This window comes from Tupaia chinensis, unplaced genomic scaffold, assembly GCF_000334495.1.
Source record: "Tupaia chinensis unplaced genomic scaffold, TupChi_1.0 Scaffold143824_1, whole genome shotgun sequence".
Taxonomy (NCBI): domain Eukaryota; kingdom Metazoa; phylum Chordata; class Mammalia; order Scandentia; family Tupaiidae; genus Tupaia; species Tupaia belangeri.
The window spans coordinates 194,815-206,002 of NW_006203674.1; the positions used below are offsets into that span (position 1 = coordinate 194,815).

At 38.9% G+C, this 11,188-nt stretch overlaps 1 long non-coding RNA gene across 8 annotated transcripts in view; it reads left to right on the forward strand.

The window, feature by feature from the left end:
- The first annotated feature begins 3,809 nt into the window (after positions 1 to 3,809).
- LOC102470563 (uncharacterized) overlaps positions 3,810 to 11,188 on the forward strand; it is a 58,457-nt gene continuing 51,078 nt past the window's right edge. For 5 of the 8 annotated variants that reach the window (XR_003547309.1, XR_336957.3, XR_336960.3 and 2 more), the window contains exons 1-4: positions 3,811 to 3,922; positions 4,032 to 4,178; positions 4,287 to 4,343; positions 5,213 to 5,327. This is a non-coding gene — a long non-coding RNA (uncharacterized LOC102470563). Of the gene's footprint in view, positions 3,923 to 4,031; positions 4,179 to 4,286; positions 4,344 to 5,212; positions 5,328 to 6,813; positions 7,149 to 10,303; positions 10,395 to 11,188 lie in introns of those variants that run through there. The other 3 variants (XR_003547308.1, XR_003547311.1, XR_003547312.1) reach the window with 3 other exon arrangements.

Here is an 11,188-nt window from a genome sequence, read left to right on the forward strand (position 1 = left end):
GGAGGAGAAGGAATTGCGGCGTGGCCATCCCCCCTGGGGGGTGATTTGTCACTTTCTATCTCTTGGTCTCTCTCTGTCTGGCGAGCACATGTGCCCTATAGCAAAAACCTCTTCAAAAAAGAAAAAAAATTAATAAAAATAAAATAAAGTAAGCTCTTCACTTTAATGTTCGAAAAATTATTTTGAGCTGAAGTATTTATGTTATTAATGTTTTCAACCTCTTGTGCATTCAATAATCTATTCTTAAGCCTTTGACTTACTTATTTTATGAAGATATAAAATTACATAATGAAAACTAATAAAATATAAATTTAATACATATGATAAAACCCTATAATAATGAAAAATATGTTTATAGAGACCAAGAGTAAGTGATCAAACACGTTTTACAATTCATGGACCTCCTTTAAGAAAGGAATTTTTCTGAATAATATAGAGAAATTGTGGGAGGATCATATATAAATTACAGTTGAAATTTATAAAATATAAACAAACAAGATGTTTAAATGTCTTAAGTTTATTTTATTCATGATTGGGAGTGTGTGCACATGTATGTGAGAGAGGGGAAGAGAGAAGCATCTTGGACATAGTCTCATCATGCTCAGTCCCCCTTCACTGCCCTCCAACTCATCAGGGTCTTGGGCATATGTGTACATACCCAGCATACTTTAGGTGGAGTAGCCAGGGATTTGAGCCCTTGTCAGCCATCTGGCTTCCAGCACTGCGATTCAGTATGCTACTGACCATGCCAAAGAGACTGGGTCATATATTTTTAAAAGTTTTTCTTTGAGATCTACTGAAACATCTCCTGTGCCCTTGATAGACCACCATAGGCCATGCTCTGAGAACTAGCTCTTTTTCCTACAAGGGCATTTTCGAGGTCAGCTTCCCCTTTACTCTTGTGCACAATTGCCTGAATAATGTTTTAAAAACATGGATCCATCCATCTGACTACTGACCAATCACATCAGGCTTTTCTTGGATGAAGCCTATTTTTTGTCTCCCAATGGAATTTTAATGCATCCAGTCTGGCACTTGGTAATAGAACCAAATTAGGAATCAGTCATACCCTAGAGTATCCTCTCTCTACTATATTTCTCAAAGCCAAACAACTTATGCATGCCTATTTATCCTGTCCATGTGCCCCCTAAAAAAAAAACTCTCAAAAAAAAAAGAAAAAGAAAAAGAAAAACTACATTAGTGATCTAATCAAATTCAATTATCAGTGATTCATGGTTGTATTTCTTTTCCATGTTTTCTTTTTTATTGAATTGCACAGAATCACCACATTCACAGATAATTTGAAAATAAGCTCTTGGGACCAGCAGTTAGCGTAATGGCTATGTTGCTGGACTCCCACGTAGTCGACTGTGGTTCGAGTCCCAGACCCGGTGGCTTAAACTCACACTGGGCACGTGTGTGTGCGTGCCCAAGATCCCGAGAGGAGAATGGAGGAGAAGGAATTGCAGCGTGGCCATCCCCCCTGGGGGGTGATTTGTCACTTTCTATCTCTTGGTCTCTCTCTGTCTGGCGAGCACATGTGCCCTATAGCAAAAACCTCTTCAAAAAAGAAAAAAAATTAATAAAAATAAAATAAAGTAAGCTCTTCACTTTAATGTTCGAAAAATTATTTTGAGCTGAAGTATTTATGTTATTAATGTTTTCAACCTCTTGTGCATTCAATAATCTATTCTTAAGCCTTTGACTTACTTATTTTATGGTGAAGATTTAAAATTACATAATGAAAACTAATAAAATATAAATTTAATACATATGATAAAACCCTATAATAATGAAAAATATGTTTATAGAGACCAAGAGTAAGTGATCAAACACGTTTTACAATTCATGGACCTCCTTTAAGAAAGGAATTTTTCTGAATAATATAGAGAAATTGTGGGAGGATCATATATAAATTACAGTTGAAATTTATAAAATATAAACAAACAAGATGTTTAAATGTCTTAAGTTTATTTTATTCATGATTGGGAGTGTGTGCACATGTATGTGAGAGAGGGGAAGAGAGAAGCATCTTGGACATAGTCTCATCATGCTCAGTCCCCCTTCACTGCCCTCCAACTCATCAGGGTCTTGGGCATATGTGTACATACCCAGCATACTTTAGGTGGAGTAGCCAGGGATTTGAGCCCTTGTCAGCCATCTGGCTTCCAGCACTGCGATTCAGTATGCTACTGACCATGCCAAAGAGACTGGGTCATATATTTTTAAAAGTTTTTCTTTGAGATCTACTGAAACATCTCCTGTGCCCTTGATAGACCACCATAGGCCATGCTCTGAGAACTAGCTCTTTTTCCTACAAGGGCATTTTCGAGGTCAGCTTCCCCTTTACTCTTGTGCACAATTGCCTGAATAATGTTTTAAAAACATGAATCCATCCATCTGACTACTGACCAATCACATCAGGCTTTTCTTGGATGAAGCCTATTTTTTGTCTCCCAATGGAATTTTAATGCATCCAGTCTGGCACTTGGTAATAGAACCAAATTAGGAATCAGTCATACCCTAGAGTATCCTCTCTCTACTATATTTCTCAAAGCCGAACAACTTATGCATGCCTATTTATCCTGTCCATGTGCCCCCTTTGTTCTCCTCTAAACCCATTGTCTGGTTGAGTCCTTACCATGGGATGCTTCAGGAAGAGCAGGGACTACTAGCTCCCAAGATAATTATAATCTTTGAAGAAGCTCAGTAGCAGCTTGATTGGCTGGCATCTTGTCTCTTCCTTCACCTTCACATACTCTGGATCCAATGAAACTAGATCCTCATGCCTATCTTTCTATCAACACTACATTTCATGAAAAAGAGAATTCCAATGTTCAGTGAAGGCTAGTGTATTTCCCACATATTAGTTACCCCAGGAAGAGGGGAGGAGTGGTAAGGGATGAAATAAAAATGCTCTAGAATAGAGGTGAATATTTTTTCTATTTCTTTTACTCCTCTGTATTGATTATTTGGATTTCAGAAATAGTATATAATATGTCCTTTTTGCAAGGTAGGAGCTGAGCAGAGAAGTAATTGCGTGCTACATTTCAAGAATTGGTCAGTATTTATAGACAAAGCAAGCTGAGGACTGCATGATGGGAAGGCAGAGAAAGCTCAGTGCTGCCCTATCACCCTGAGGAATTCAGCTCTGATCCCGAAGCTACATACTCTGCTATACTAAATAAAAGCCCCACAACTAAGAACATATGCCCTGGGGTCAGCAGGTGGTGTGGTGGTTAAGGTGCTGAACTCCCACGATGTCAACCACACTTCAAGTCCTGGACCTGGAGGCTTGCTTTTTCACTTTCCCTCTCTCTGTCTCTGATGAACACATGTACCCTATAGCAAAATACTTTAAAAATAGAAAAGAAAATAAAAAAGAATACATGCCCTTCTCCAAAAGGCAGTTTGGTATTAGTCCATTGTCATTTGATTATGCCCCTTAAGGGATAGGCAGGTGCTCTTTCAGTATTCCATACTCAAGGCAGTTAATTAAAATAGTTTTTCCAATGGTAAGGAGCACGTTGTCTAAGAACTATGAAAGTAGTCTCTTTCTTTCTATCTTTTTGGTGCTAGTTGATAACAGAGGTCAGCAAATTAATGGTTGTCAGCTGTATCCAGGCTGCAGCCTGTTTTTATAGCTTTTGAGCTAAGAACAATTTTAACATTTATAAAAGTTTGTTAAACAAAACAGAGAAGAGTATGTGGCCCACACACCCTACAATGTTTACCATTTGGCCATTTATAGGAAATTTTGCCAAACCATGGTTTAAAGTCCTTTGAGACTAGCACATTTAATTATTTACCTGGTCAGCCCTCCTGTTAACTGAATTCTTACTGGTTCCACCGTGAAGACCAGCTAGAAGTCACTTCTGACCTTCAGGTTCCTGTACTCCATTTTACCAGATTCCACCGTTTGGTAAGTAAATAAATTTTCAACAACTGGTTCTCTGGACATAAAAATCCCCTCTCTGTGGCATCTGCTAACTTCTGTGATATAAATATTCCCTTCTATGGCTGACTTCAAGCTGCTGATGTGATGTCGCTGAACATGGAATTGGGAAGGAACATAAACCAGCTCTTTGTAGGTGGTACAAGTCAATTCCAGTACTCTATTGTCTGATCCCCAAAGTTTTGAGGCATGTGATGTGGTGGAAAAAAAATATCATCACCAGGTGCGTAAGTATTTCTAAATTCAAATCCAATCTTCGCCATTTAACAATTGGGTGATCTTTAATAAATCACTTAAATTCAATGAGTTTGTTTTCTGATTTTTACTCCAGAGAGAAGAGTTTGAGAGCAGTGAGAGAAGCTGTAGGGAGTATACTACTCAGCTCCTGGTAATTACCTTACCACTTCCCCTGCACCAGCTCTAGAGCAGGGCAGAGCAGGTTGCTTATTTCTTCTTCCTTTACCTTTCGGCAACACCCTGTGTATGCTGGGATTAAATAGGGGCCTAGTGGATTCTTCCTTGGGTCTATTGTAAAGAAACGGTTACTCTTTGGAGGTATGATGGAACTGGTTGAGATCTTAGGAGCAGAACATACTTAAAAGAAAAAAAGATCAGATAGGTTGTCCTGAGGACAAGTCTGTCAAAATAGAACACATTCATTATATTCCACTTCAAGGGCTGTGTTCTGCTATTATTTTTCTCTGCATTTAAATACAATGCCTGGCTCAATTGTGTGGTCCACAGAAGCCACTTTATATGTAATTGCTTGATGAATGAATGAATGCTGAATACATGGCATTGAATAAGTGTAATTATGATAAACTTAGTGATTAAGAGTCCAAGCTTTGGAAAGCCTAGATTTGAATCCTGCTTTGTCCCTCGTTAGATCTGTGTCCTTGGAAAAGTTACTTAACTTCTCTGTACCTCAATTTCACTATCAGTCAAAAGGGTAAGAGTAGCATCTACTTTATAGGATGGCTTTCAAGTACTTAGTAAAATAAGCCTGGCAAAATAAAAGCTCTCAGTAATATGAGCTAGTATTATCTTTATCATCAAAGTCAACTTTAACAGCAAACACATTGTTATTACCTATGCATCATGTTTTCAGCTTCATTTGTTAATCTGATCATCATTTCAAGGAAAGGAACATGCGATAATACAAGAGTACCACTCCAGTATGTCAGTATGCCTCATTTTAATAAACCAAGTTCCTTGTAACTGCATATTTTCATTTTTTTGATCTCTCATACTCATCAGATTAAAGAAACATCTATAATGGAAGCAAATCAAGTCTGAATTACAGTAGCAAAAGAAAATTCTGTATCCCCACGTCCTGTTTCTGCCTCTGAAATGATCGCTACTTCACAGACAGGTGTGCCCTTACCTCATCTTTGTAACTGTGCTGAATTCTTAGATTTCATTTCTTTTATAAGATATTATAAGGCTTTCTACTACGAAATAGAAAGTCTCTATGCAGATATTGTCATTAGGCTATTTTGATCCTTTTTGGAGGTGGTGGTATGAGATAATATTAGACTTTTAACCTTTCTTTTGCCTTAGGAACTAATGTGATGAATGAATATTCCGCATTATTGTCATCTTCACCCCACCCTTGAACATAACATCATTTCTGACCCTTAGTTACCCTTAGTTCAATTATTTTACCAGTGCCAACTTTATTATGGGTAATTTGCTTTTAAATCTTGTAATCAAACTTCATTTTTATACTCAAATAACTAGAGTTAGTTGATGGCTTAACTGTGTGTCTTTATTACATTTGAGTGAGACTGCCTATGGTACTGTTACATAGGTTCTGACCTTTGTAACAATAGTCATTGCTTTGGCTTGTGGGAATTACCAAAACATTAGCAAAATGAGACAATGTTCCAAGGAACATGGCATAATATTTTAAATTTTCATTCCATTCAAAGGGAAGCAATAATCCTTAATGTCATAATTAATGAAAACTAGAAAAGGCATAAAAGGCCATTTTAAAATTAAGGAATGAATCAGGAGTCCGATGTGAAGTTGAAGTAAGTGACAAGGTAATTCTCAGAGGTGAAACTTAGGGCTGGAGTAGAATGATAGATGAATGTGGTGGTAATTGTTCTTATACCTGAGAATTTTTGGAAGAACCAAGTCAAACTCTCTCCTTCTCATTTTCTCTTCCTTTCTCCTCTCTCTTTTTCTCTCTCTCTCCTCTCTGTCCCTATCTGCGTTTCTTTCTCTTTCCACCTCTCCCTTGTCCTCTGTCCTCCTTTTCCCTTTTGTTGGGGGTGTATATAGAATAAGTATAAATGTCAAAATATAGCATAAAAGCAACTGCTCCTGAGTTTCTTATACATATGGTAAAAATGGTCCTAGGCTTATTTTATGTTTGGTTTTTGGTCTACTTGTACCCATTTCTTCCTCATTCCTGTGATATTTATTTGGGATTTTGGGTGTTTTTCTCCCTTCCTACCTCCAGTGTCACAAGTTGTTTTTCTTTTTACATTGGAAGGTATTTCTGAATCCACTTCTCTCCTGATTTCTTTTTTTTTTTGGAGAGGTTTTATTCTGAATCCATTTCTCTCCTGATTTCTTTTTTTTTGGAGAGGTTTTCGCTATAGGGCGCGTGCACTCGCCAGACAGACAGACATAGAGACAGAAAGGGAGAAATCACCCCCCAGGGGGGATGGTCACGCCGCAATCCCTTCTCCTCCATTCTCCTCTCGGGATCTTGGGCACGTACGCACACGTGCCTGGTGTGAGTTTTAAGCCACCGGGTCCGGGACGTGAACCACAGTCGACTACGTGGGAATCCAGCGACATAGCCATTACGCTAACTGCTGGTTTCCTCTCCTGATTTCTTTTTTCAGGCTTCCAGCAGCCATGGATAGTTTCACAGGTACCCATTTAATCAAAGCTGAGGACAGTTACATTCAGGGTGTCTGGAAAAGAACTGAAGGGGGCTCCCACTGGTCAAGTATGGGCCCGCGCTAGCATCAGAAAGGAATGACTACAGTGATTTAGGCCAGTCCATGGCATGGTAGTTGGGCTGGCTGAATCCAGTGGTTTGAATTCCAGACTCAGTGGCTTGGAAAACACACCAAGTACTTGTATGTGCATACTCCAAACATTGAAAGAAGGGAGATATGGAAGGGGATGACCACTCCCCAGTGGGGTGGTGCTTTCTGCTCCCCCGCCATCTTTCTCTGGTGAGCACAGGCATCCTCTGACAAATTAAACAAACACATAGAATATTTACTTTTGTGTGCATGTGTGTTTGTGGCAGAAAGAAGAGATTTCATTTATCATCATTGGAGGTAGCTAGTGCAGACACACTGCTATGGAGGGAATGTTTGGATCCTCCCAAGTTTCAGGTTGAAACCTAATGCCCAAGATAACATTGAGGAGTGGCAGTTTGGGGAAGTGGTTAAGTCGCAGGGCTGTGCTCTCATGAATAGCCTTAGTGCCCTTATGAAAGAAGTTGGGGGGAGCTGCTCTCCATGCTCCCACCACATAGGCACAGAGAGAAGGCGCTCTCTATGAGCCCGAGAGCCCTCTCAGACGCCAAACCTGCCGGTGCCTTGATCTTAGACTTCCCAGCTTCCAGAACTGTGAGAAATAAGTTTTGTTATTTGTAAATTACCCAGCCAATGGGATTTTGTTTCTCTTACCCAAATGGACTAAGACACATATCTTACTGGAAAAACAGATGATTAAAGTACAAGAATAAAGCATTCATTCTGTTTTTCCTGGGTGAACTTCATTTCAGGAATACCAAAGAGACTGAATTGATGAAGGAATTGTTCCAGTTGGTAAATGTGGAAAGATGAGAAAATTATCCGTTTTTCAAATCCTAATGAATTTATCTACTTAGATAATGATCCTTAATAGATGTTATGGTAATTGAAGGTATTCAGAGGGTGCCATCATTCCGGCTACCAGAGGAAAGCGTATGTGTGCATTGGGGAAGTTAGGTTGCACTGGCAATTCATGTAGCTGCCACGACGTGCTTTTTGATGTGATGCATTAGAAAGTAGTTTTGTCCATAATGTCAACTTAGAATCTGGTGGAGTCTTCAGATCTAATTTCTAGTGTATAAGAAGCTCAGGGGAGGAAAGGACCAAATGAAATAACACCATGAGAAAGCAATAAGAAAAATCAAAACGATATTCTGCAGAAAAACAAACTCTCTCTCTCGTTTTTCTCCCCAACAAGTCAATGTCAAGAAAATAAAAAGGACTAGGAAATGACTATTCTAGATGAAAAGAGATGCAAGAAATAGAATGGTGGTTGCAGGGGCAAGAGGAGGGAGAAAAGGGGAGTTGTTCAATGGGTATCAAGTTTTAGTTATGCAGTGTCAGTTCTATAGATGCAGATCTATAGATGAGTGAAACCCCATTGCCAGAGTGAAACAGTCAAAAAATGAACAGTCTTTCTTCTTGGTTATCTTGAAAGCTGCTGTGTTCAGTAACTGTGCACTCTTATCTGCACCAGCAATACCCAGTCTGCATACTGTACTTCATGGAATCACATCATTCAGAATCTTAGAACACGATCCATAAGCCCTAAGCTATCTAAATCATTTTCTTTTCGGTTTCTCTTTTCTAGATTTGTTTCCATGTCATTGTAAGACTCTTTACAGCTGCTTTCCCCCTTTCTTTTTCTGCCTTTATAAGTTAACAGTTGTTGGGGACCAGCAGGTGGTGTGGTGGTTAAAGCACTGGACACTCCCACATGGCTCGAGTCCTGAATCTGGTGGCTTGCTTTCTCACTTCCTCTCTCTCTCACTCTCAACCTCTGTCTCTCTCTGGTTAAATTAAAAAAGAAATGAATGAATAAATGAAATAAAATTAATAATTAAAAAAGTTAACAGCTGTTATCCACAATTGCATGTGCAGATTCTTTAACCTTTAGCCTGTCAGAATTGCCTTTCCAGTTTTATTAAAGCCTAAGCAGAAAGAAAGATAGTGCCTACAATAAGAACACTGCACAGTGCTCTGTAAAGCATTTCACTAAGGGAGACTTCACTCTCTCTGTTCATACCACGCAAAAAAAGGGGGCATGAGGAAGCTTCTGGAGGTGACGAATGTGCTTATGGCCTTGACTATGGTGAAGGCTTCGTGGTTATATGCTTATGTTTGAACCAGGTAAATTGTATACATTAAATATGTGCAGTTATTTTGTATGTAAATTATATCTCAATAAAGATGATTTAAAAAGAGAGAGAATGACTTGGAATATAATACTTGATTACTGAAATATGTAATCATTTTTAGGCCCTTGTTTGAACTTATGAAAGATGTTTTTTGGGGGCACTCAGGTGATGTGGTGGTTGAGGCAGCAGGATCCCACGTTGTGAGAAACTCAGGGCTTGAAGGTAGGGTGTCATGAAGGACTGAGAAAAGAGACAAAGAAAAGGTTAAAGCAGGGAGCTAAAGCTCTTTTGGAGCAGAAGCAAAACTGTGCCAGAGCAGAGTCCGTGTATTTCAAATTATATCAGATAAGCAGTGAGTGAGTTTAGCATTAGAGAACAGTGTACAATATACAGGACATTCTTTGTAGGCTATATTCCTGGTACCAGACTGATAGCTATCATTAACTTAGTATTTGGACGATATCTTGGCTTGTGACATGCCGGCCAACATCTTGAGACACGGCCCATGCCTGGAGCTCCATCTGGTTGACCATGCAGTCCCTGTTACTTTCCGTCTGGGAATGGAGTTGCTTTCAATTCCTTTCTGCATTCTTCCATTCTGGCTTATCTCTCAGGTCTGGACTGGTTTCTCTCTCCAACACCACATAGCTGACTAAGTGGTTTGAGTCCCAGACCTGTGACTTGAGGGACACACTGGGCATGTCTATGTGCCCCAGATCCCAAGAGAATCGAGGAGAAGGAATTTTGGCATGACTATCCCCTTTGAGGGACACTTAAAGATAAAATAAAGTTAGATGTTTTAGAGATAGCTGGAGAATTTTGAATATGCACAGAGAATAAGATAAAATTGAGGCATTACTGTGAATTTTGTTAGGAATGGCAATAGCATTGTCCTTATGTAAGAAATATGAGTTTTTAAAAGAGAGGCATACATAAAGATTTGGAGGTAAAATGTCATTTTTCTGTCATTTACTTTAAAATACCTCAGCCAAAACAAAACAAAATAGGTGAGAAAATACAGTAAAATGTTAATCATTGTTTAAACCAGAAGATAGGTATCTGAGGATTCACTTTATTATCCTATTCATTTACTTATATAAATATTTTAAAATGTTGGAAATAAAAAGTGGAAAAAGAATGTGGGGCATTCTTGGGGGACAGGAAAATAGATGAAGTCATATCCTATTTTTGCTGCATTTCTCTAGGTCAGTTGAAATCTAATAAAGGTCGTAAACCTGGAAGAGTTTCTAATGAAATGGCTGTGATTCTAGGCACCTATAATCATTAGTGTAATTGGTATGTTCAAGCTTCATAAATTTGTGATGAAAATAAATGTCCCCAAATCCTATATTTTAATTTTTAAATAAAAATAATATATCCTCATATTAAATGCAAGCTCAAATATAATAGGATGGCATTAAATGGGAAGGACTTTGCCCTAATTGCTTCCTTCAGAGTTAATCATTTCTGTTTTAATCCATTAAAAATTCAAGTTTACCCCTTTACATATTGATTGTAGCAACAACAAATAGTATCCATTGGGTCACCACAGGGAAAGGTAAAAAATTAAGATCACTTCCAGCTTCTTTTCTCCATTATCAGATTTGCTCCTTGTATTATTACTTTCCATGCTTCTGTTGTCATTATGACTTAGACAGTATGCCCTAATCTCTGTTTTGTGTTGGAATGCCTGTAGTCAGTGTACCTTTACTGCCAACACGTAAGGTAGATAAAAACACCTCTCCACCGTCCTTTCTTTTACCTCCTTCCCAATCCAAACCAAAGAAGTGAGAGAAATAATATTGTAAATAATGAGCTCCTAACAATTCTGAGAAACAAACAAGAGAAATACGGGTCAATTCCTGAGAGTCAGAAAACAGTGTTTGTCCTGGAGATATGAGGAAGTGGTGGCTGAAGTGGCAAAAGACTGGGTGCTGTGGGTCCCTGGAGGTCAAGAGAGCTGCCCGGTTGTGCCTTCTCTTCCCTGCATTTTCCCGGGTGGACAGATGCCCATTTTGTTGTCACTGTGGGCACCTGGCGTGAACTCTGAGTGACCATTAGAGCCACTGAATACATGTGGGGAGGGAAAG